The sequence below is a fragment of the Cetorhinus maximus genome, chromosome 19, assembly GCF_964194155.1.
Source record: "Cetorhinus maximus chromosome 19, sCetMax3.hap1.1, whole genome shotgun sequence".
Classification (NCBI taxonomy): domain Eukaryota; kingdom Metazoa; phylum Chordata; class Chondrichthyes; order Lamniformes; family Cetorhinidae; genus Cetorhinus; species Cetorhinus maximus.
In genome coordinates this window covers 69,049,927-69,076,041 of record NC_135897.1, presented here as the reverse complement: position 1 = coordinate 69,076,041, position 26,115 = coordinate 69,049,927, and the positions used below count along the sequence as shown (strand labels likewise).

The 26,115-nt window shown below is 44.1% G+C and overlaps 1 protein-coding gene across 14 annotated transcripts in view; it reads right to left on the bottom strand.

Moving 5' to 3' along the window:
• Nucleotides 1–26,115, bottom strand: part of vwa5b2 (von Willebrand factor A domain containing 5B2) — a 147,172-nt gene that overhangs the window by 105,233 nt on the left and 15,824 nt on the right. Inside the window, exon 2 of one of the 14 annotated variants that reach the window (XM_078564045.1) lies at nt 25,314–25,418. The exons of 9 other annotated variants lie outside the window; for them this stretch is intronic. The gene's annotated coding sequence lies outside the window, so the exon portion shown is untranslated. Of the gene's footprint in view, nt 1–6,926; nt 7,210–10,580; nt 10,741–17,733; nt 17,880–25,313; nt 25,419–26,115 lie in introns of those variants that run through there. 4 more of the 14 variants (XM_078564041.1, XM_078564042.1, XM_078564047.1 and 1 more) reach the window with 4 other exon arrangements.

Below are 26,115 nucleotides of genomic sequence, written 5' to 3'. Positions count from 1 at the left end.
AACCTAGCTTAGGCCACAGAAAAGCATTCCGAGCTCAAAAATTCAGGAAGATTTGTACGTTAATAAAACAAAAATCAAGACAGAGATACAAGACCTCAAGATCCTTAAATATTGAACTATATAGGAACATCAAAATTCTGAAGATGCCGGAAAAATGAAATAACGATAGGATATACCAGAAACACTCAGAGACTCTGTGGAAAGGACAAAAAGGTTGGCACTTTAGATGTGTATCTCCTTTATCGAGTTCAGTCTTGGCAAACTGAGAAGATCGAATTAACACACTAGGCCCAACTGTCGGCCCAATTCTTATCGTATTAAAACCTTGAAGACTCAGGTCCAGATTTTCGCACCTGGGTCGGGTGCGCTGAGACGGGTGAATTCCTGATTCTGCGAACCTAACCTTTAAAAATGGCCACCTGCAGCTGGGATTTTTGTTCTGGGGCAGGTGGACTGAATTGGAAGTCAGGCTCACCATCTCCGGAACGAGTGCAAAGGCTGCTGGGCGCAGAGGCGGGGCTGGGCGGAAGGCCTGCCTTTGTGCTCTGGCAGTTTGTTATTTTTTAAAAGATTAAAACAAAAAACAGTGTTTCAGCGCTCACTCCTCACCACCACACTCTCCCCATGGCCATCCACACAAACCTCTGCCCTGCCTGCCACCCACCCCCATGGCCCTTCATACCCCCATGCCAACCCATGCCCCTCTACCCACCCCCACATGACCCCTCATGCCCCCTATGCCACCCACATCCCCTTGGCCCTTAATAGCCCCTATGCCAACTTAGTGCCAACTCATGCCAACCCATGCCCCCACACACTACGCTTTGTCCATACCCCTTCCATGGTATAACCTGGTATCCTTTGAAGTTCTTTGACAGTTTGACAGTTCCTTGACTGCTCTTGGATAGATTTGACAGTTCCTTGACAGTTTTGGCAGTTCCTTTACAGCTTTGACAACTTGACAGTTCTAATGTGCTAATGCACTTTCTACGCACAATCATGTTTACTTTTAACAATCCCAAAGGGTGCCTTACCTTTTCCAAAGAGTGTTGTACTCTCCCAAAGGTGTCCTGGGATCACATCTAAAGGGGTACCCTACTTCTCCAAAGGGGTACACTGGCTATCCAAATTAATCCAAGTGAATTTGGCTAATCCAAGTTCAGATCTCCTCTTACTTGTCTAATCTACATACCTCAGGTTTCACACTCCTGGCCTACCAAAATCCTGCTTCAGTGGAGGCAGCTGGTGATTTAAATGGTCAGCTGCCTCAGTAAACCGCGCATACGCAAACCCTGGACCAAATCCAATCCCACCCCCACAGAAATAGGACATGCTGTGTTCAGGAGTGGGGCTTTGAATTTCCAGCCATATCTGGGATTTTCACCATGAGGGAGAGCATCTGTCGTAGCAAAATCAAAGCCTCAGTTTAAGATTTATTGACAGATCTTTTCCTATTTTCAATAAAGTGAACTTTATTCTCTGAAAGTTCTAAGAAAATTATACCCGTTAGGCTGAATGTTATACCTGGTGAAGTATCTACAAAGGATGCAACATCAACCTGATTTAAAAATAGAATGGTTACCAATTTATACAAGTTGGAACCAGGAACCAGAAAATTACAGTGACCCCTCTGAAACCTGGCCAATTATTTAATAACAGGGAGTTGGGGTGTGGAGAGGAGAAAGCTGAAGCGTGAATGGGGAAAACTTTCTGTGCAATGAGGGCAAAAACAATGTCTAGAAGACACATAGAAAGAACAAGCAAACTTTCATCTATATAGAAAAAATAAAATAAAGTTGTGAATAATCGAGTAAACATATGCTTTTGGGTCACTAATGAAAATGGGAGGCCATGTTAAAGAAGAAGAGACAACAAAAATAATAGCGGAAAATGTCAATTTGTATCTCTTTGCATTACACGCCTAGTGATCTATCCAGTATAATTGGATAATCTATCCAATATAATTGATGCGTTCAGTGAAGGGTCTTAAATAGAATAAACCACAATTAGAACTTGTAGGATGCAAGTGACAAATCCGTTCAATCCAAACATGATTGCTTTTGCAAAAGCAAAATACTGCAGATGCTGGAAATCTAAAATAAAAACAAGAAGTGCTGGAAATATTCTGGCATTCAATGCCATTACCATCGTTGAAGCCCCCACTATCAACATTCTGGGGGTTACCATTGACCAGAAACTGAAGTGGATGAGGCATATAAATACTGTGGCTACAAGAGAAGGTCAGAGGCTGGGAATTCTGTGGTGATTAACTCACCTTCTGATTCCTCAAAGTCTGTCCGCCATCTATAGGGCACAAATCAGGAGTGTGTCGGAATACTCTTCACTTGCCTTGATGAGTGCAGTTCCAACAACTCTCATGAAGCTTGGCACCATCTAAGATAAATAGCGAGCTTGATTGGCACCCCATCCACCAGCTTAAATGTTCACTCCCTCCAGCACTGATGCACAGCAGCAGTAGTGTATACCATCTACAAGATGCACTGCAGCAACTCACCAAGGCACCTTCAACAGCACCTTCCAAATTCACGATCTCTACCATCTAGAAGGACAAGGGTAGCAGATGCATGGGAACACCACCCCCTACAAAGTCCCATCCAAGTGGTCATTAGAGGGTACTCTGCACTGTTACTGGAACAGGAGTAGGCCATTCAGCCCCTCAGACCTGTTTCACCATTCATTTAGATCATGGGTGTTCTGTATATTAACTTCATCTTGTTTATGTATCCTGTGACCCTCACCCACAAAAAAATCTATCAATCTCAGTTTTGAAATTTTCAATTTACTCCCCAGTCTCAACAACTGTTCGAGACAGTTCCAGATTTTAACTTCTCTCAATGAAAAAATGCTTTCTAACATCACCCCTGATTGGCCCAGCTCTAATTTTAATGTTGGAGATAGTCTTGTTGGAGATAGTTATTGCATGACACTTCATGTAGTGCGAATGCTACTTGCAACTTGTCAGCCCAAGCCTGAATACTGTTCAGATCTTGCTGCCTGCAGATGGACACTGCTTCAGTATCTCAGGATCTCAAGCTGAATACATGCAATCATCAGCAAATTTTGGACTTTATAATGGAGGGAATATCATTGATGAAGCAGCTGAAGATGATTGGGCCTAGGACACTATCCTGAGGAACTCCTGTAGGGATGTCCTGGGGCTGAGATGATTGACTTCTAATAACCACAACCATCTTCCTTTGTGCTAGGTATGACTCCAACCATAGGTGAGTTTTCCCTCTGATTCCCATTGACTCCAGTTTTGCTAGGGCTTCCCGCTGCCACATTCGGTCAAATGCTGCCTTGATGTCAAGGGCACTCACTTTCACCTCACCTCTTGAGTTCAGCTCTTTTGTCCATGTTGGATCAAAGCTGTAATAAGATCAGGCACTGAGTGGTCCTAGTGGAACCCAAACTGAGCGTTAGTGAGCAGGTTATTACTGAGTGAGTGTCATTTGATATCATTGCCAATGACACCATCCATCGCTTTACTGATGATCAAGAGTATCAAGAGTAAACTGAAAGGGTGGTAATTGACCAGGTTGGATTTGTCCTGCTTTTTGTGGACAGGACATACCTATGCATTCTTCCACATTGTCAGGTAGCTGCCAGTGTTGTAGCTGTATTGGAAAGCTAGACTAGGGGCACAGTTAGTTCTGGGGCACAAGTCTTCAGCACTATTACTGGAATGTGGTCAGGGCCCATAGCATTTGCAGTATCCAGTGTCTTCAGCCATTTCGCGATATCACGTGGAGTGAATCGAATTAGCTGAAGACTGACATCTGTGATGCTGGGGGCTTCAGAAAGAGGCCGAGATGGATCATCCACTCGGCATTTCTGGCTGAAGATTGTTGCGAATGCTTCAGCCTTACCTTTTGCACTGATGTGCCGGGCTCCCCCATCACTGAGGATGGGGATATTTGTGGAGCTTCCTCCTCAGGTTCGTTGGTTATTTGCCCATCACCATTCATGACTGGATGTGGAAGGACTGCAGAATTTAGATCTGATCTGTTGGTTGTGGAATCGCTTAGCTCTGTCTATCACATCCTGTGTCTGCTGTTTGGCACATAAGTAGTCCTGTAACAAAATTACATCCTGTTGTAACTTCACCAGGTTGACACCTCATTTTTAGGTATGTCTGGTGCTGCTCCTGGCATGCTCTCCTGCACACTTCATTGAACCAGGGTTGACCTCCAGCTTTATCGTAATGGTAGAGTGAGGGATATGCCAGGCCATGAGGTTACAGATTACAGTTGAATATAAATCTGCTGCTGCTGATGGCCTATGTCGCCTTATGGATGCCCACTTATGAGTTTCTAGATCTGTTCTAAATCTATCCTATTTAGCACGGTGGTAGTGCCACACAACATGATGGAAGGTATCCTCAATGTGAAGACGGGACTTCGGCTCCAGAAGGACTGTGCAGTGGTCACGCCAACCAATACTGTCACAGACCAATGCATCTGCGACAGCTAGGTTAATGAGTACAAGGTCAAGTAAGTTTTCCTTTTTGTTGGTCCCCTCACCAGTCCAGCAGCCATGTCCTTCAGGACTCAACCAACATTGGTACTATTATTAGCCAGTAGCATTTTGGAAGCAATCACAATGTTGTGGGTCCAGAGTCACATGTAGGCCAGGCCAGGTAAGGAGGGCAGATTTCCTTCCCAAAAGGGGACTATTGTACCAGATGGGTTTTTAGGAAAATTGACAGCAGCTTCATTACTGGGACTAGTTTTTAATTCCAAATTTATTAATTGAATTTAAATTCCACCAGCTGCCATGGTAGGATTTGAACTCATGCCCCTAGCCTACCTCTGGATTACTAGTTTAGTGACAGTACCACTATGCTACCACCTCCCCAGGTGGGTAATTGTTCTACTTGTTGGAAGGTCTCAGATTCAATCAGTGCAGTAATAGGGGCATTATAATTGGCATCAGTCTCCCTGAATCAGAGAAAGGAAATTCGAGCAAGATTCTCACTCTGGAATATCCAGAAACTTCCGATTGCTATTTAGTAGCCTCTGCTTAAAGCTCAGGCACTGGATGTCAAGCAAAGACAAGAATTGAATTATCTGTGATGTTGCCCACAATCAAACACCTTGCTGCTGCTTGTTATCCAAACTCAAAACTGAATAATGGCCATTTGGCCAAAGTACCAGGGGGCATATGGCGCCCATAGAACAATATCTCTGCTGGAAGTCAACTGCTCAGGAGAGAAAGGGAGGCCATGGGAGTGGAGAAAATGACAGAAATTGAGGAAGTGGAATATGAAAAGGGGGCGGCGGGCGGATTCTGCAATGAAACTGACAAAGGCTTGGTAAGAAAAAGAAAAATTAGCAGTAGGATGGTGTAAAGCCTTGCCGGTAGTAAATGTGAGTTAAGATTGGGCTTGACAGTGATGTCCCACAATTGATTTCCTACCAATGCTCACTGTCTTAGTTCATAAGTAAAGAATTGCCCGTTGGATGAGTTACAAGGCAGCATACAGTGCCCACGGAAATATAATGCGAGGAAGAAGTCAAACACTTCACTGCTCTCCTGAAATGGAAAGAATGGGAAAGTAACTGGCAGTACAAGGAAGAACAGGTGTAACACATGATTTGGGAGTCAGAATGGTTTAATGATGTAAATTATATTTCATAACAAATTGTTTATTTGTATGCCAATTGTCAAATAATCAATATGTTTAGGTAAAGAGTTGTCAGATGGAAATAAAAATAACTTCTTAGATTCATCGCTAAGTTATTTTAAAATGACTTAGAGTCCACTTGCCAACTAATCAGCACTCTCTTCACATACAGTACAAATTGTTGTTTTTCCCTTACATTGGTATTCTTGCAAAGTGTCCTGATGAGTGCAAGATGAAAAGCTTCAACATGTGTCCTTTTTCAGCAATACTCAAGTTCTGCACTACTGCACGACTATTTATTTTAACATGATGCTGTGATCAAAATCGAAGCATTTGTCTAGAAGATAAATCACTATGTAAGTGAGTGGAGAGTATGCTCTCACCTTTCTTTAGTGAATGATATACCTTGGAAACGTCAAGTCAACAATTCTCTCCGTGCCCTGAAAGGTTCAGTGGACAGGAAATTATTCTCGTGGGAGAAAGGTTGCCCTCCCCTCATGCACATTCATTGGTAATATCTCACCTTAAAATAAACCGGTCAACGCTTTAAATAAAAACGTTATGTGTGGAAGTTCTTCCGTCGCCGAGCAGAACTCGGCCCTCAAAGTGAGGCAAACGTTTACTCCGCGCTGAACGGAGATCTGAGGACAGTTATAAAGAGTTGTCACTCCAGATTAGAAAAGGACTGTGCAAACGAACTAATGGAAACATCGTGGCTGTAAACATGCACTGTTTGAATAAAAATATCCTGAGCTGAAAGGGGCTCATAAATGCTTTATTTGTCCGGAGCTAACAAAAAAAAAATCCAAGCAATAGAGCTGTACTGGAGGGGGAGGAATAATAACATATTCTGTACTTTAAAGGCTCAAACGTTTCAAATAAAGGAGGGAATGTAAGAAAAATAGAAATAGGTCTTCAAGAGATTGGGGGGGGATTGGGTCTGATTAGCAATATTATCAGAATGATTTGTTATCTAAATACTAATAATAATTCGTACTGCATTCAGCCCGAGGATGCTTTTCTTTCTCCCAGCTGGTAAACATTGTTGCAGTGGCTGTCGCTGGGAAATAGCTCAAATCAGCCAAAAGTATTATTCCTTCAATCCAATAGTCCAATTAAAATTCTCTCAAACTAAATATTATTGTAGCTTTCTGTTGTTTCGCCTGCACTATTTAAAGGATAAAGGAATAAAACAGCGAAAAGTTACACAAATAACTGATCAGCTCTGCAACGGTCTGCAGAAATGTCCAAACATGTCTAAAGAATGAATGAGGTTTACCTTGCTGTTGATCAAATATTTTGAACGCCCCCTTCTATTTCTGCCTTTTCAAGAGTTATCCTTAATGTTGAATCTGGAAGGATGCTGCTCCTGTTGCTAGCGTCTGCGTCTGCTAACCTGCCGCTGGCTTACATCCTCAGTCGAGCTCATCTGGCGGCAGTGTGTTCCCATTTCAAGGACGTTTCCACAGATTCCAGTGGCGGAGAGCAGGTTCTCTCCATTTGGACTCTGTACACGTGTGGGAGATGAACTCGGTGCAGCTGGTCTTAAAGCTACATCACAAACTTTCAACAGGAAAGAGATACAGATTGTATTTTGGGCCCCTGACAGCTATTTGATATATTTACATCCAGACCACCCACAGTGCGACCATTCCCCACCCCCGCCCCCGCCGACTGCTGATTATCCTCCCTACTAGTCCCAACTTCCCAATCTTTACCCCCTACCCCCCAGGTTACCATGCCCTTATCCTTCCCACCTTTTTTTTAGTTTCTTCCCCTTTGGTCCTCAGCTCACTTAACTCCATAACCTGCTTCCTAAAACTTCTTCCTAATTCCTGACCAAGCTGCTGCTGTCATCCAGCACTGCCCATCAAAATCTGGGGGAAATTTTAACTTAACTTATGGGGCAGGAGCCCCACAAGATCATGCAGAGAGCCAGTTTGATTTCACTAGAGAGTAAAATTGTGAATGGTGTACACCCAGCATTGCACCTGCTCTCATCCATTTCCCAATGAGTGGGTTACATTAAAATTGCCCTGCTTATCTCCGCTCCTCCTCACAAAATCCACCCTAAAGCCTTCCATTTTGTCCAGCTCCTGCTGTACCACAAATATTTCTCTATTTGGAATCTTGGAACAAACTGTTGGCTTGTAACTACATTCTGGCCTCTCTCACCAGACCCTACTTGAAGTCTTCCAATTTGGCTTTCTGCCCCGGCCAAGTTCATTTCCTGGGTGTTGCCCCCTCCTGGTTCTGCTCTTACCTGTCTCAACATTGTACCACATTGTTGCCAATTACTTCTCTTCCTCTGCATGCATGGTTATTTATGCATCCATGGTCCTGCCCCTCCCATTTCTTTAATCTTCTCCAGCTCTACGGTCTTCTGAGATATCTGCCTCTGGTCTCTTGAGCATCCTCAATTTTAATTGCTCTGCAATCAATGGCTGTACTTTCAGTTGTCTCGATCCTAATTTCTGGAATTCCCTCCCTAAACCTCTCTGCCTCACTACCTCTTATTCCTCTTTTAAGACACTCCTTAAAAAGTACCTCTTTGACCAAGATTTTGACCATTTTCCCTGATATGTGGCTCAGTGTTAAATTTTGCTTTATAATGTTTCTGTGAATTGGGGCATCTTATTACATTACAGACACTTTATAAACATCTTGAGTGTTGTTGAAAAAAAAAGACAACAAAGGTTTTTGTTTTGCACTCATCAGGATAGATGCAAAAATGCCAAATGTCAAACGGAGCAACAATTAATGTTGCATGAGAAAAGGATGCTGATTGGTCGCCAAGTCAACTCTGATTGGTCGAGGTGTTGCCCTGGAGAATGCACGTCATATATGCAATGCATATAAATATATGTTTATATAAATACCATTTATTGTTGTTGCTATGGTGTACACTAGCTCCCTTCCCTCTCTTCCTTTTCATTATCTACAATGCTATAGCTTGGTGGTATTCTGTGAAAGCACATGGTCAGCTTCCACATACATTGCTGATAACAGCCCCATCTTGTTGCACCCTGAATTTGCAAAACTCTCAGTTTGCTTGACTGATATCAAGGCATGGAAGAGCAAAATTTTCTTTTGCTACCTGTTGGAAAAATCAAAGCTAAGCTCTTTGACTCCAATCAGCATTTGACTTTGATTCCATCAGTTTTCGCAAATATCAGGTGGAATTTTGTGGAGGCAACAGGGGTCTCGGCTGCCAGCTGGAGAGCTGGCGAGACCCCCATGTTATCTTTATTAGGGAAGGATCACTGCAGTCTGTACTGCTCAGGCGCTTGACAGGCCAGCAGCAGCCCTCCCCTCCAGGATCAAGGACTCTGAGAAAGGGGGGGTGGTAGAAGTTCTGCCTGCTGACAGACGCCAGCCAATCAGAGTCCAGCAGCTCTTCTGTATTCTGCAGTGCCACCAGGGAGCAATGGTTGCTGCCAATATTAGGCAGCCAAGGCCCAGGATTGAGGAGGGACATAGGCACAGGTGAGTGATGGCTCAAAGGGGAGAGACCCCCTAGAGTGCCCACAAGCTAACCACCCGGGTTTGTTTATTGTGCTCCCTACATGTTGAGCAACCCCACCCGACACTGGGTTAATACCAGTGCTGGCAGTATGAGACCCTTAAATGAACATGGATTTTTAAATGTTTCATTGTTTGTAAGCTGTAAATGTAGCCACATATGCCAGATCACAAGACACGCTTTTTTCCTAGAAAAAAGGAGCCTTAAGTTGCCAAAAGTCTTCTGATCTGAAGGTTACCCTGTCACACAGATTATTAACATTTGTTTTGGAGTTATGCTCTGTGATGATAGTTAGTGTGTTTTTGTAATGATATAAAGGCACCAATCACTCATAAGGGATGGTGTAAACACATTGTGGGTTAATTTATTAAGACTAGGCACATGAAAACATATATACATGGATAGAAAGCTTGAAGACATTAGGATCAGGGCTGCATCTGCTGTCTTCTGCTCACAGGCCAAAGTGAAACTGAGGCTGGATCAGATGACACACTTCCCTTCTAGTGATGGCATGCTGCTATCCCTTAAAGGCATATTGCAACAGTTGGTTGTGTTTTTGTTTGTAAAATCTGGTGCGAATGGGTACAAAATAGAAAAAGGTTCTTTATGCTAGGAATAAAACTGGAAGTGGTAAGATATGCCAAGCAGCATGGAAATAGAGGGGCTGCAACGCCTTTTGGTCTTCCTCTAACTGAGAAAATTATGTTGAAATGAAAAAAGCAAAAGGAAGAATGAGTGAAAATAGAAAAAAAGCAGGCACACTTTTTGTGGGTATGGTGCAAAAGAGACCACAGCTGAAAGAAAAGTTGAAAAATTGGATATTAGACGACAGGAGAAATTGAATTTCTACAACTACCAAAATGATTGCATGTGAAGCAAGAAGAGTAGCATCAGTAAGAGGCATTGCTAATTTTGGTGAGACAACATCTTCATGCTACAGATTTATGAAAAGGCACAGTCTAAACATGCCTACCAGAACCAGGATAGCACAAAAAAATGCTGGCTCTAAGGTCGTGAACATAAAACATTCACTCTGATTCTCTCTCCACAGTTGCTGCCTGACCTGCTGAGTATTTCCAGTATTTTCCATTTTTATTTCAGGTTTTCATCAATATTTTTCTTTTAACATAAGATAAGATTGGCCTACAGTTTTGTGTTGCATGGCAGTACCACTATGCCTATGCAGAGCCCTTGCTGCTCGACTGTGATTCAGGCAGTATGGATGCAATGCTTCAATCTGTCAATCAGTTCTATAGCTATCTGTCCAATACAGCATAACCAAAGACCTTACACCACGTACACATCTCTATTACAGTCTATAGATATTATATGCTAACCGTGGTAAGTTGCAATCTTAAACAGTAATGTCAACATCAAATGCATGATATTGGTTGCAAAAAAATGACTTACCCTAAGATAAAGCCAACTTTGAAATCCCCAATATATCTGCAGTGAGAGAATCATAATGCATGAGGGTAAACTCTGCACACTGCACGAGCTCAGACAGCAGAGCCCTGAGAACGCCAGGCACAGCTGGTTAACTCCTTTCAGCTAACAAAGTGATCACTGCGAGAAAAAAAGTCAGTGCTGAGTTTTAGAGATTACAAGAACAATGTACGTGTCAATTTTCCTGGTTGCCCTTCCTGTCTTTCACTCTTCGGGCATTGCACTTCCTGTGCCACACCTCAGATGTCAACAACAAAACATTGTACCAATGGACTGTAGGAAGAACATGTACCTAAAATACCGAAAAGAAAAAAAATCAAGGACTTACACAAACACCCAAAACTGAGTCAGGACAATCCACCAAGAAATTAAAGGATAAATGAATCACACAGTTTTTTAAAAAAATATTTTTGTCCCTGATTTCTTTCCCCCTGAGCTTGCCAACTTAATCCTAAATTTTCTAATGTAATAACACCATTAGAAAATATATATCTCATAAGCATTTCAATGAAAGTATCTTCTTTGTTCTCTGAATCTCATTTATGTTTACACTTGGCACCTCTCAAATGTCTGAGGTCACAATTGACTATTTTCTCACCAACTGTGCTTGCAGTTCTCATGGTACTGCTGTCTGACTTCCTACAGGATCTTCCCAGATGCATTAGTTTGCATAATGCTGCAGATATAATGGGATTCCAGAATTTATTTTTAAAACAAACTGGCCAATGAATTTTGAAAGCTTTCCTTTTTGTGCCCCCAGGCATTTTCTAGTTCAAAGGGAGAGACTACCTCAGAGAAATGTAAAAGACAAAGAGGTTAAAATCACTCCCACTGTCGTCATGTCATCCTCTCATATAGGCTCTCTCTTTAAACTTGGGTTGCCTCAAGAAGAGCTGTTGAAACTCATTGACCAGCTCGGAGGAAACTGGGAGAGTGGGCAATCAAAATCAGCCGGGCAGTAAAGATTTGCCAGGTTACGTATACCTAGAAAGCCGCCAGGATCCTGTCACCCAGGATTTTAACTTGTGATCCTGAGCAGATGGCAAGGACACCTTCTAAAAGCCACTTACATCAATGAGACACCATTTTCAAATGTACGAAAACGATGAGCATCATTGCTTCATCAAGCTTGCCCCGCACAGTCATGATGCTTGAATGGGTAATTAAAGATTTCTTACCCAGCCGCAGCCATGTTATCTCCTGGCAGAGGCAAAAAAAATAGAGAAAGAAAATCTGTAAAAAAAACAAAATGCTTTCTAATTCCCTAGGCAATCTCAAAAGTATCTATCAAGTAAATGATCCCAGCTTTCAAATCTTATCTGAGCAGTAAGATTATTTAAGCTGAAAATCATTCTTGTGGCTTTCCTCTGAACTTTTTCCAAAGCCTCTTCTTTGACCCACCAGTAGAACTGAAATGGGACACAATTTTCTGAAAGTGATTTAACCAAGATCACACTAGGACAAAATGGTGAACATTGCTTTGCTTTACATTGAATAGTCCCACTAATACAACGTAATACCCTATTTTCTTTTGATATGGCTTTCTAGCATTGCTCATGAAACTGTCGAGAATTATGAACTATGGTGCCGTGACTCATTGGAAGCCCATGTAAAATGTTAAAATACAGAAACAAATTAATTTAGAAAGTATTATTCAATTTTATGCCAATAGTTTAATTTGAAGAATACAAACTTGACATTTACATTTACTGAACTACAGGTTAATTTGAGGCAGTTGGATAATCTAATTGCTTTTGTACTAATTGCTAACCAGCTTATGCTGGTGACATTGCACAAATGCAATACAAAATCATTCACATTGAAGGAACATTAATATTATATTAGGTTTAGAATATTTTCTGGTAAATTTGAGACTGGTACAGCTATGAACAATGCACTTCGAAAACCATGTTCATTGTGTGTTACACTGTTAATGGAGATAAGTTTGTGCTGAAGCTATGCCACACCTACTATGCACCATGACTCTTTGAAGTGTATTTTTTGAAAAAGTATAAAATTAATTGATGTAGATGTTCTTTGTTGCAGAATGGAGGCAGATCAAATCACATCTAACATCTTGCATCTAGGATTTGCTAAACGCGACTTAAAATTTAATGATCTTTGTATGTTTAAATTAGACACACAGATAAGGTGGTTTCTAAGCCAGTAGCATTTGAAGAAACATTGTCAGCAATATTTTTGTGTATATTCCATGCCTTTGATATTATTGAGTTTCATGATCATGAAGCTTTCTATAATGATATTTTCAGCAGGCTTAAACCCTTTACAAATGTTTCTTTGTTTTTTAAGAGAAATATTTCAAACCTTCGGGATGGTAAAAAATTCCCTTTTGACACCCTGGGTTGGATATTTGTGTTGGAGGCAGGAAACAAGATTTGGGACTGTTTCCAGGTCCTGAACCTGGCCCCAGGGTGGTAGGGAAAAGTAACTTTTTGGGATTTTCACCAAGGTGCCTCTTAATTAGCAGGGAGACAGGTTCTGTGTCCAGTTAAGAGTGGCAGGTGAGGTCTTGAAGCTGAGGAGTCAATCAGAGGCCTTCCAGCTAGATGGCAGCTGCAGGCTGCAATGTAGGCCTCAATATTCACCATGTCGGAAGGGCTCTATGCCTTATCCATAATGGCGCTAAAGCCCAAAATTCGGAAGTCCTGCCCCCAAACCCCAGCATCCACCATTTTTGCTGGGGGAAGTGGTGGGGGGAGGCGGAAGTGGGATATTTTTCTCACATCCATGGTTCATGGAGGCAGCTGCACATTGTAAAGCTCAGCTGCCTTCACTCAGAAGCAATTTTGGTCACCCAGGTTTCTGAAACTTGACTCTTGGCTTTTGATATTTGAGGAAAAGGTCTAAACCTGCTGGAGTTTTTTGGAGAGGGAACTTACCGTTTTGGAGAGATCAGGTATCCTTTTGGGAGAGTTCAGGTATCCCTTTGGGAGAGTTCAGGTATCCCTTTGCAATTGTTAAGACCAGCCATGAATGTGTGTACAAAACTGGATAAGGTCTGTCAAACTGTCAAGTCATTTAAATCTTCCGCCCTTCAACTTTTTGAAAAAGCTTGCAGTTGAAAAAATAGGTGTTTGAAATTTCACTGTTTGTTGTCATAAGCCTGACAGCTATCACCCTAGGATTAATGCTGCCTGACTGCTTCCACCGTCTATCCTTATCACAGTTAGGAGCCTGTAAATTCATTGTTTGATTGACAGCTCCAAGAGGTTAGAAGGAGATTAGCTACCTTTGATGTGGGGCTATGAATACAAATGTTTGTTTTTTCATAAGTGATTAAGCACTTGAAGAAATTTAAATGTATCGAATGGGCTTCTATCAATGAAAGTAATTTTTTTAATATAATAAAGTCTGTAACAGATACTTAGAACTTTATGTTATTACATCCCAACTTAGCTCTTGAGGTCTGCCCATGGTGGATACTGGGTGAGTTGGCATGGAGGGTGTGAGGGCTAAAGGAAATGAGTGGGGTGCATGAGTTGGCACTAAGTTGGTGTCACAAAAATATAATAATTTATTGTAATTCATTATAAAGGTAGGTCAATAGTGGTTTTTGGATTAGTTTCTCTTTGTGTAGGTATGTGTGTGTGGGGGTTTTAATTGAATTGCAGACAGCTAGTCTGGAGCTTTTGAGTTATCAAAAGAGAAGCTAAGTTTTATATGCTAAATATGTAAACATGGCTGAAGTTTTAGAATATGAGGTGTGAGGAACATTTGTATTTTTAGATAAACCAAAGTAGTTTGAATTTCAAAGAGATGTTGGGATGTTACACTTAGCCATAAGAAGTTAAGCCAAACAGTGTGTTTATTTTTTCCTAAAGTTTACAGATAATATGAGTACTATGAAAGATTTATATTATGGAAAAAGTAAAGTTGTAAAGACATATTGGAACAATGGAGTTTATATTAAAAAGTGAGAAACATGTATAAAGGAGATGAGGTTATATGTAAGGGGAAGGCATTCTAAGATCCAACAAGTGTGAAAAGCCTCCAGCCTCTATGCATCTGCTGTCTACAGGAACCAAAGCTAAGAAAACTCATTGTGAATGTCTCTGTCCAGGATATTGTTTGCTTTGCTTGAAGTTGAAATCTATCTTGCTTTACAGTTGCCTTAACGGAGGTGTAACTGGGAGCTAGATTAACTAGGAGATTTAGGAGATATTATAATAGGAATTTGTAGACCTATGTATGTGCTTAAACATTTTTCTTCTATTAATAAATGTTTAATTTAGTTTAGTAAAAAAAAACCTATAAGACTCAGTGGTCTTATTACTACTGAATTCAAGGCATGCAGCTTGAAATAAAAATACAAATTGCAAACCATTTGTGGCAGCTGTTTCAAGTTTCCCTCTAGGATTTGAGCAGCTCAGCATTCACCATCAGCTGTGCCATAACTGTTGGCGTGGGGCTATTTTTAGTTGTTGGGATGTGGTTGGGGGTTCATGGGTTGGCATGCATTGGCACTAAGTTGGCATTGGGCCATAGGGGTGGGTGAAGGCACATAGATTGGAATTGGTGCTATAAAGGGCCATTAGGGTGGGTAGAGAGGTATAGGATGGCTTTGGGGCTATAAAGATCCATGTTGGTGGGTAGAGGGGCATAGGGTGGCATGGAGAATCTGAGGGGTCAAGGGTGGGTGGGGGCATGAGGTGGCATGAGTTGACATGGATGGGGGCATGGGGACTGTGTGAGGGGTGAGGGTTGGAGGGCTGTTTTTTTGTTTTACTCTCTTTATTACAACTAGGACACAGTCCCAGAGCACCATGGAGGCGAGCCATTTGACCAGCCTACCTGGGGACTAGGAAGTCCCTGTGGCTGCCTCCACATTGTTTTCAGGGGCAGCAGTCCCAAGTTCAGTTAGCACCCACCAACCTCCCCGCACCCCCCCACCACCCCAACTCCCCCCCCCCCCCCCCCCCACCCCCCCACCCCCCTCCCCCCACCCCACCCACCCCAACCCAGAATAAAAATCCAGTGAGTCGGGCAGTTTGTCCTGAGCCAGGTTTTTGAGGTTGGGAAATTATTTCCCACCTTTACATATCCGACTCAAGAGCAAAAATTCAGCCCATAGTGTAAGCAATTGAGAGAGTACTTCAACACGCAGGCAGCCTCTCACCAACCCTTTTAAAACTTTAAAACAGATACAGCTGCCACGCTACCACTGTGGAGTGGGGGGAGGGGGCAGAGGTGTGGAATCCTGCATAGGGAGGGCAATCTTTGGCTGCACCTGCAACCAGGCAGGCAAGTCTGCCTGGACTGCTGGTCCCCTGGTCAGATGCTGGGTGCTCACCTCAAGCCAGTTGGACTGCTCCTTACATACTCGAGAAAATGGAGGCTGACTGGAGAATTTCAGTTGGCCTCCTCTAAGTGTCCTTAACCAGGTTCTAAATAGGCCTAATTAGCTGCTTGCCTCATGGGGATGAGGAGCCTTTCCGGCCCAGAATGCACCTTGGCAAAAATGGCTAGCACCAGGAATCAGGACAGGAAACCGGCACACTGGCCACACCAGTATTTTCAGGCCTCATCCACTTCAGCTCCTCACCTCAGCACCGCATGTCAGCCTAGTACTGGTTAGATGTAGAATAAAACTCCATACCACTCTCAACTGTGCATTATCTAACCTCAGTGCAGTTCACTGCATGGGTGGATACTTGCACATCCCACACATTTAGCATCTTTACCTTGATCCAGACCAAGACTACCAGTTGGAATCATAGAATGGTTACAGCACAGAAGGAGGCCATTCAGCCTGTCATAGCAATACCAGCCCTCTGCAAGAGCAACTCAGCACTTTTTTTTCTCCTCAGATCATTAATCAATTCACTTTTTAAGGCCTCAGTTGAATCAGCCTCCATTATGCTCTCAGTTGCTTTTCTTCTTTGTTTAAAATCAGAACTCAAAAACAACCCATATCTTCCACATTTGTAAAATTCATCAGATATTTTACTTATTTAAGTGTCCTTAATAAGACATATCCCCTTTAATGGTTTTATTTCCAACCTTTGAAGAGTGCGCTGGATGTGTATTTGACAATTTGTGAATGAGCCACATACAATTAAGTTGCTCAGCTGGGGCAGACTCGTGATTAAACATATTCAACTCCCAATCTAACTTCTCTATTTTAAAGTACCTGCATCATAACATGTTCACCTCCTTCACTTCCTGCCCTCTCTTCTGTCTCTCTGCCTCTTTTCTTTCTCTCCCTCCTACTCCTTCACTTCTTTACCCTTTGACTTTACCTTTTTCTTTCTCTTTTGTTTTTACTTCTATGCTGAATATATCTGCGGTTGGAGAAGGATTGCGGGGCTGGTGTTGGGGGGAGGCTGACAAGAACACTGGGGCTCAGGTAGGCAGGCAACTTCTCTAAACTGCATTAATGACCACTGCAAATGGGGTTCAGAAGAGGATGCTCAAGACAAAGCAGTATGCTGGGGTGAAAAGCGAGACGATGTTCTAAATCTGTTGCCTGTGGGGAGGAGTCGGGATGCTGGTGGCTGTACAACACAATCTTTCATAAGCCTTCTTAAGAGCTGTATTAGGACAATCACTTGGTCCAAGTTAGGCTGACCAGGCCTTCATAACAACTTTCTATTCTACTCAGGGCAGTGTGAATGCTATTGATGGAAACTCTTTCGAGTTATCAACAGTCACAGATTGCAACTCTTTCGAGTACAATCACAGTTCTTGGTTTCCAGGAGTGGGACATGAATCCACAACCCTCTGATTCAAAGGCGAGGGTGCTATGAACTGAGCCACAGCTGACACCTCTACGCTACAGATGGAAACTCTTTCGAGTTACCAACAGTCACAGATTGCAACTCTTTCGAGTACAATCACAGTTCTTGGTTTCCAGGAGTAGGACATGAATCTACAACCCTCTGATTCAAAGGCGAGGGTGCTATGAACTGAGCCACAGCTGACACCTCAAAATTCTTTCGAGTTATCAACAGTCACAGATTGCAACTCTTTCGAGTACAATTACAGTTCTTGGTTTCCAGGAGTGGGACATGAACCCACAACCCTCTGATTCAAAGGCGAGGGTGCTATGAACTGAGCCACAGCTGACACCTCTACGCTATTGATGGAAAGTGCTCACCCAACAGCAGGTAGTTGATCTGCCACGGTAATTTCAAATTCAATTAGTGTTAACAAGTTCTCTCTTATAAACAATGCAGTCTGAAGCTCGACTTCCTCTTCTAGCAGCATTGCTCTCCAGTTCCTGTCAGTGCTGCAAACATTGAAAGGTATGTTAGCTGGAAGCAAGAAACAGAGAGCTAACTATTTGTTTCTGCAGTGGGTTTACAGGAAATAAGCACTTTACATTCGCAAAACACATCTCAGACGTGCTGGGAGTGTCAAGGGTTATTTCAAACGAATTATTATATCAGAGGCATTTGAAAATAGAAAGCAGGCTAAATTTACACAAAAAGGTTGCACACTCCACTTTGTGGGGCCTGGTAAATCTTGCTCCAACTAAATATATTTTTAACTGCATTATAGTCAAATTTTGTGAAATGACTCTTGGCCTTTCAGAAAGGATACTCCCAGCCCTTTGATCCAATTCCGTTTTGACTTCCTTTTACAGAGTCGGCAGGATGTTGTCCCAACTGTTCCACTGTCTTCCTTTTCCAAAAATAACTTTTTTAAAACTTCCCAAAAAAAGGCTGTTTTAGATCGTCAGTAAAAGGATTATTGTTCATTGTCTGCCATTCTGTTGAGGAATGTCATCACGTGGCACATATTTGCAGTGACAGTGTTGAGGTTAGAAGACTGAGAATCTCAAATTCCTTAATTGAGGTGATACAATACCTGCAGGGGCAGTAACAAGGATCGGCATCACATGAATATGACCCTTGTCAGGGGATTAAGACCTCACACTGTATATTTTTATAAAATAAAAATTATTTTATATTTTATATTATTTTATAAAATAAAAATATAGATTTTCTCATGGCTAATTTCTACAATGTTAAAAACTGGACAAAGCCCTTTTGAAATGGCTGAAGCTATGTCTAGCTGTGACCCTTGAACAAAACCAGCTAGAACGGCAGTTTCACAGCAACCGACACCTCGTTATCTCTGAAGAGGCCCTAACAACCCTCTGTGGGCTGCACAGACCAAATTCAAAGGGAACTCTACACAAAGGCCATCTACATTTCATAAGCCAGGCCTGGCCAACTGGAGCTGATTCATCTGCTAGGACAAAGGACCCTGCAACCTCCCTTTAAGACTTAATGGTTGGAACATTATCAACCTCAAGGACTAAGGCGAAGGACACAACCTTTGTCAAAACCAGAGTGGAGAGGTGAGAGTTATGTGACATGAACTCCATGCTGGCAGAACCAGTAATGTTGCCTTGAGGAGCTGCAAAGCTTAGTCTGCCATTTTTCCATTCAGCAAGCAGCAGCAGAGAAAAGTGATTCTGTCCAGGCTTGAATGCTTGGCGCCATCTACACTGTTTCGACTGGAACTTCTGTACCATCGCTACAAGACTGAAGTCAACTCTACTAGAAAAGTGAATTATCCAGCGTCAATTCAGCCTGCCGACCTCTGTGAAGGGATACACCATTGGACTTTGATTCTGGGCTCTGGACACGTGTGAAACAATAATTATTTTTTCTGGGTCTTTGCCCTGTAAATCTTTCTTTCTCTATCCCTACTTCACTGTATGAGTGCACAAGGGGCCATGTCGAGACACCCCTCCCCTCAACCCGTGTTTTGAGTGTGTGCAGATAAACTAACCCTCTGAGTTCATGTTATCTCGAGTTTGCTGTGGGGTTATCAATAGACCATTGGATCACACCAAAACTGAGAGGTTGGGAAACATGCCACCACTTATAAAGGGGGAAGCAAATCAAACCATCTTTCTGTTTACGGATGGGTGGTGAGAGGAGAAATCAGGGCTGTTTAAATTACCACCCCCCCGCCACCCCCACCATCGGTAATACCCTGTTGCTTGTTGAGAATAGCAGAAATACTTGAAAATTGTGTTGAACTTCCAGAGGCCAAAGCAGAGTTTCTCTGTAGCCCAGTACATGCCTTGAACAGGGGTTGGCTTTTCAAATCATGACACTGTGTGGAAGAGCAGTGCACAGTGAAATAACCCCTATTCAAAATTTTGTTGTCACTATCATGTACAAATTATCTTGACTGTTGAAATATGCTTGCAGCAGCTTTTATTTAACTGAGAACATTGGAAGTTAAGTTCTATCTGGGAATGGAACCTGGCCTCACATAGTGTAGGTGTATATAACATTATTTTGATTTGGATATGAGACAAAATTTGAAAAAAGCCAGGCATAATATATTAGGGGAAATGCTAACTCCCCATGATGGGCGGGAGAGGGTCAGCTGGTGTTAAAATTGCAAAAATCTGAAAGCCAGCCCTAGCAACCCTTGAATACGCACACTTGGCTTTAATGGAGGTGGGTTGGGGATATGGACCAGGATTTTGAAGTTGTCGGGCGGGCATGGTGGGTGGGCCTGGGAGCGGCCGGGAAATGGTTCGCCACCCACGACAGGGCCCCGACCACAATTTCACACTGATGGGCCAACTAAGGCCTTCTCAGCATGAAACACGGCTCCGCACTGGTCAGGAAGGGCCAAGTGGGGTTGGGGGCCTGTCAGCCACTGGGTCCAATGGCGACCCAGCGGCCAGTTTAAAAGCGACCCAGGCAGCCTCTGAAAGGCTGCCACAGAAAGACATTTCCTGCACTTTCGCTATGGATTTGAGTGCGGTTGGACACGGCAGGAAAGAGGGCAGGTCGAGTGGGTTCTCGGTCCCCCACTTTTCTGATGAGTGCCTCGCCATCCTCCTGGATGAGGTGGCAGCCAGGAAGACACTCTTGACCCAGAGGTGGGAGGGGGAGGCTACCGCACCTCACCAAGAGGGCATGGGGGGAGTTTGCAGCAATAGTGAGCATCCATGACATGGTGCGGTGCACCTGGGTCCAGTGCCGCAATGAAGTGCTTCAATGACCTGCTGTGCTCAGGAAGGGTGCATACCGTGTTGTCATGGGTCAGCGTGCAGATGTGTTAAGGTCTGACCGTCCCCCCATGGACCTCAGTCTGAGTGCCAACTGCCAATCGCGCCAGAGCAGGCGAAGGGGGTAAGCCCTGGCTTCTTGGACTGAGTGCCTTGGGGCTTGAGGGCCAAGAATCTGAAGTGCCCTGCCAGGCATTCTTCAGTTGGGGTTGGCCAGGCTGCAATTGAGCTGCAGGTACAGAGTGGACTAATCAATGCTCCTCTGTTGTTTCAGGAGAAGATGGCCCACAACAATATTGAAAGGTTGCAGACCGGCGGAGGCCCCACTAGCCTCCTAAGCCTGTCCCAATACAAGCAAGATGCCCTGGAGTTCGAGAGCCGGCACACGCCCTATGCAAACAGGAGTGGAGAGGCGGGGTGCCAGACGAAGGTAAGAGTGCAGCACACAGAGGTAAGACTTTTGTTTTGTGCAGCCATTCTAGTGTAGTCTCTTCAGTGATGTGAGCCTCAACCCTGGGGTCCCTATTGATCACTGGAAGACGACGGCACCATGATGCAGATCTCCATGGTCTCACCAGGGTGCCTAGCATGCAGAGTGATATTGTGTTGCCCTTAACTAATGACATGTCTTTGCTGTCCTTGTTCTCCCTTTTAGGTTCACCAGCCAGCGGGCGCTCTGCGGACTCCGCAGGGCCACCCCTGACACCAGAGGACCACTGAGCTTGCGTCACACCCACTCTCTAAAGCAGGCACCAGCGCAGATACCAGCACCTCGGTGGGCATTAGTTCAGTGGATAGTGTCTCGGTGCACATTGGTGATGGCAGTTCGCACTCGCTTGAGGTGCAGGGTGAGGCAGAGAGTGCCCAACATGCCAGTAGTCAGAGGGCTGCTGGGGATCAGGATGATGCTCAGTTGAAGGTTGATGATGAGCTTCTGGAGTCGTCCATTAGGCAGCAGACGCTGGATGTCCAACGAGATGTGCGGGAGGATTTGGCGGAGATCCATGAGGGTATATGTGCCATGGTCTCCTTTATAGGGGAGTCCATGTGGAGTATCAGCACTGCGGTGACCATCATGGCTGAGCGCACTGCCTCCTCCATTGAGAGAGTGGTGACTCTCATGGAGAGTCAGCTCCAGGGATAGAATGAGGGGCTCCTGGGGTTGCGCTTGGACCTGCAAAGCCTCACACAGGCACTGACCTCAGGTGGTCAGTGTCAGTGTGGGAGATGGATGAGGCACTCAGTATCCCAGTTAGGTGCCCGTCCATCAAAGGTGAGCAGGGAGGTCCACAGTGACCTCACGTTGGCGCACAAGCTGCCTGTCATCTCTACAGGCTCCTCTCAGGGCGCTCTGGATGATGGCAGTAGCTCCTCCGCCCCTCTGCCAGTGACCGTGGCATCTGATGATGCTGCGGTGACTGGGGAGATGCCAGTCGTGGCATTGGCTGCTCCCTCCCAGACGGGTCCAGCACATGCTCCACTGGCCAGAGGACACCAAGGTCATCAAAGCCAAGAAGACAACAGAGTCAGCAGGCTGTCTCCAATGCCAATGCCAATGAGGTGGGGAGCATCAAGAAATAGCACTCGCAAACACAAGAGGGACAGGTCTCAGGTGATTTTATGTTCATTTATACTGGTCTGGGTTGAAGACAAGAAGCGTTTATACAAATATTGTTGAACTGTCAGAATGAGATAAATTGCGTTTTTGTCGTCATGGCCTGAGTATGCTTCACCTTTTTATTTCATTGGTATGGGGAATGCCAGTATGTAATGCTGGACATAGATGGCTCTGAACTTTCTTGGGCAGGCATTGAGTGTTTTTTGTGTTCAAATGAAAGGGTATTTTCAGACATCCAGGATGGAGGCTGCAGCCCTGGCATGTGGTTGAAGCTGATCTTTGGTAGCCTAGTTGAAGGAGCGTTGGATCAAGGCATCCCTGGTGTCCCTGCCTCCTTGCAGGTTATCAAGGTCTGGCTGCACGCCCTCAGCAGTCTCCTGGCGGTGCTCTTATTCGGATTCACTGCTGGACTCATCATCTGTGGCCTGTGCAGCAGTGTCAAAATCCTCTTCGCCCAGTTGATCCCCCCCTTGCCAGTGCCAGATTGTGGAGAGCGCAGCATGCAACCACTATCAGTGACTCCCGCTCTGGGGGGTATTGTAGTGCACCCCCTGAACAGTCCAGGCATTGGAAGCGCATCTTGAGAAGACCTAAGGTCCTCTCTACCACTGCCCTTGTGGTATTGTAACACTTCTCTGCCTCTGTTCTTGGGTGGGGGAGAGGCGTCATGAGCCAACACTTCAATGGATAGCCCTTGTCACCTAGCAACCATCCATCCAGTCGAGCTGGAGCACTGGAGAGCCTTGGCACCTGGGAGTGTTTCAGGATGTATGCGTCATGCGAGCTGCCAGGGTACCTTGCACAGACTTGCAGAATCTGCATCTTGTGGTCACACACTATCTGCACATTCATGGAGTGGAAGCCCTTCCTGTTGACGAAGGCACTGGGCTCACCCACTGGCACCTTGATGGCCACATGTGCAGTCAATTACACCCTGGACCCGGGAGAGCTCAGCAATTGTCGCGAATCCTCTGGCTCGCTCAGCCTGGCTGGCCTTGTCCATACGGTAAAGAATAAAGGTCAGTATCCGCCTGAACAGAGCTTCTGTCACCAGCTTGATGCAACAATGGACAGCTGATTGGGAGACTCCACACAGATCCCCCACTGACCCCTGGAAAGAGCCAGAGGTCTTCATAGAAGTTGAGGACCACTGTGACCTTCAGAGCCACTAGCATGGTGTGTCCACCCACACATTCGGAGCTGATCTCAGGCCCAATCACCTGACAAATGGAGGTCACGGTCTCCCTTGAGAGGCGGAGCCTCCTTCGGCATTGCACCTTGGACATATTGAGGTATCTGCATCGCCTCCTGTATGCCCTGGCAGCAAGATAGTGGCGTCTTCTGCAGCCCCTTCTGCCTTGGACTTCCTGCTGGCCCTGCGCCTCTTGTGCCTGTGCCTCTCCTCCCACAGGTCCATCCCCTGGAAGCTGCATAGGGACACCTGGCCTCCTCTCCTGCCCCTCTCTTTTTCCTCAAAGGAGGTGCCTCCAGTGGAGACCACAATCCCTATTGCCAGGGTAAGGGGAGGCTGTCTGATATCTAGAAGTGTCCACACTGTCAGAATCCTACGGGGGCCTTGGATACACCAATAAGTCCTGAAATGAAGCCTGCAAATGCTAAGAATGAAGCCTCGTACAGAAAGGAGGCTGCCAAGTATCTATAAGCAACCAGCAGCAAACTATCTACCAAACTCCTCACTACTCACACTGGCAATGCTGCTGACCCTTTTTATCCCACCCATGGATGAGGATTTTGAAAATGTCGGCTGGCCGCCTGTGATGATTTGCCCGTCTGAAATCGCAAGGACAACAAAAAATCGCTGTCACTCGGACTAAGGGCCTGAAGTGGCCTGTTAATTAATGGCGGGCACAGCTCTGGCACCCATGTGTGCCTGCCAACCGAAATATCACGCGAGTGCGGGATGACGTCGGGACGCTCACTCGACATCATCACGCCTATTTTACGCTCAAACGTGTCGGGCACGTGCCCGCATGCCAAGCAAAAAATCCTGCTCATGGACATTCTCACCCAGCAGCTGGTCAACTTCTCAATCTGGCTGTTTGCCAGACAGGAAATGGTGAAAAAATTCAAATAATGTACTGCTGTTAAATCCAAGGCTCCTTCAATAGCACCTTCAAAACGTGCAACCTATACACCTAGAAGGACAAGGGCAGCAGAAGTGTCACTCCCCTCCAAAGCACCCACCATTCTGACTTGGAACTGTGTCACAGTTCCTTCAATGTCACTGGGCCAAAATCTTCAAATTCCCTCCTTAAAAACATTGTAGGGATACCAACAGCACATGGACAGCAGCGGTTCAGGAAGGCGGCTCACCACCACCTTCTCAAGGCCAACAATAGATGCGTATTAAATGCTGGCCTGGCCAGCAATCCTCATTTCCCAAATATGAAGTATTTAAAAATGCACCAGGATCCCTATTTTACCCGTGCTTCCTGGTTTCCTGATCACCACAACCCTCCCACCCCACTTCTCCCCTGCCTTATGGAAAATATCGGGGTCATTATATTTCTATTGTCAATTTGCTGTTAAGCATCTGAATTTTTTGTTATCTTTCATGTTGTGATTATCTAAAATACCCAAACCCTTATTTCTTCTTTTTTGTTCATTTTGGTGTGTTGCTCATTCCTGAAGCTCTCAAATGATAGATTAATTAATTATAATTAAATGACTTTTTTTGTGGGGGGTGTTGGGGGGAGTTAGTGCTTTTCCTGTAAGATGCTCTTCTCCCTGAAAGATGAGAAAGAGTAATTGAAAATGTTTCCTCTCTGCTAAGAGTTTCATTGGTTTCAAAGCAGCCTCATGAAATACTGCCAATAGGTATTCAGGCCAGATGCGTGAGCATGTATGATATGTAATGTTAATGCTCTTAAATACAATTGAGCAGAAACCAACGTGTAAGGCTTCATGTTATTTTTGTGGTTATCTTGCATTTGTTGAAACAGTTTAGGTTACAGTGTATAGCTGCATTTGGTAGAGACCCTGTGTGGAATTTTGATGTGGGATTTAGGTTTAAAGCAATTAAGTGAATATGAAGCTAGTGGTTGAATTTAACCTTTTCTGGATTTGACTTTTTTGTTAACTTTGGCTTTTGCTTGTCATTGTTTTGACTTAAATTGTTTGTTTGAGTTTCCATAGCAACAATCCCTTGCTCTTCTCACTGTAATAGAAGAGATAATAATTTACAAAGAGCTACTAATCCATATATAAAGGAACCAATGTTCAGTGAAACTCCATGTTAAGCACATATTTGAAAAGGGATTTGGCTTTTTAAATTATGGTACCAAAAATTAATTTCACACTTCTATAATTGAAGCAAATGGTTCTGGAAATTATATAAAGCCAATACTCTACCAATTAGTTTTTTTTTAATTATTTGAAAGGATAATTCCATCTTATTTAGTCCTGTGCCTCAGAAGAAGGCCATGTCTGGGTTGAGTACATTGTTGGCCGTGTGCTTGTGAACAAGCACTTGGTGTTTCTGAGGGATAAATAAATTCTAAAACAAAAACAGAATTACCTGGAAAAACTCAGCAGGTCAGGCCAAATAAATTCTCCTAGCTTATCAGATAATTAAGAGATGACGTTACTCTTTGCATTTTCAGAGCTACGCATATCAGTAACTCTTTTCCTCACTCACTTTCTAATTTTTCCCCCTTTGCATTCCACACGCCTTTTGTCTGTAAGCATACTTCCTGTAGAACTTAAAAAAGGAGAATTTTGTAGTGATATTTTACATGACCAAAAGACCACACTGCAGCCAGTTCAGTGATAGTTAAAGATGATGTGGTGAGAATAAGATGCTCCCGTCTGGGACTTCTGCTCATGTTTCTTACTGTTCCTTTGCTCCTTCTACC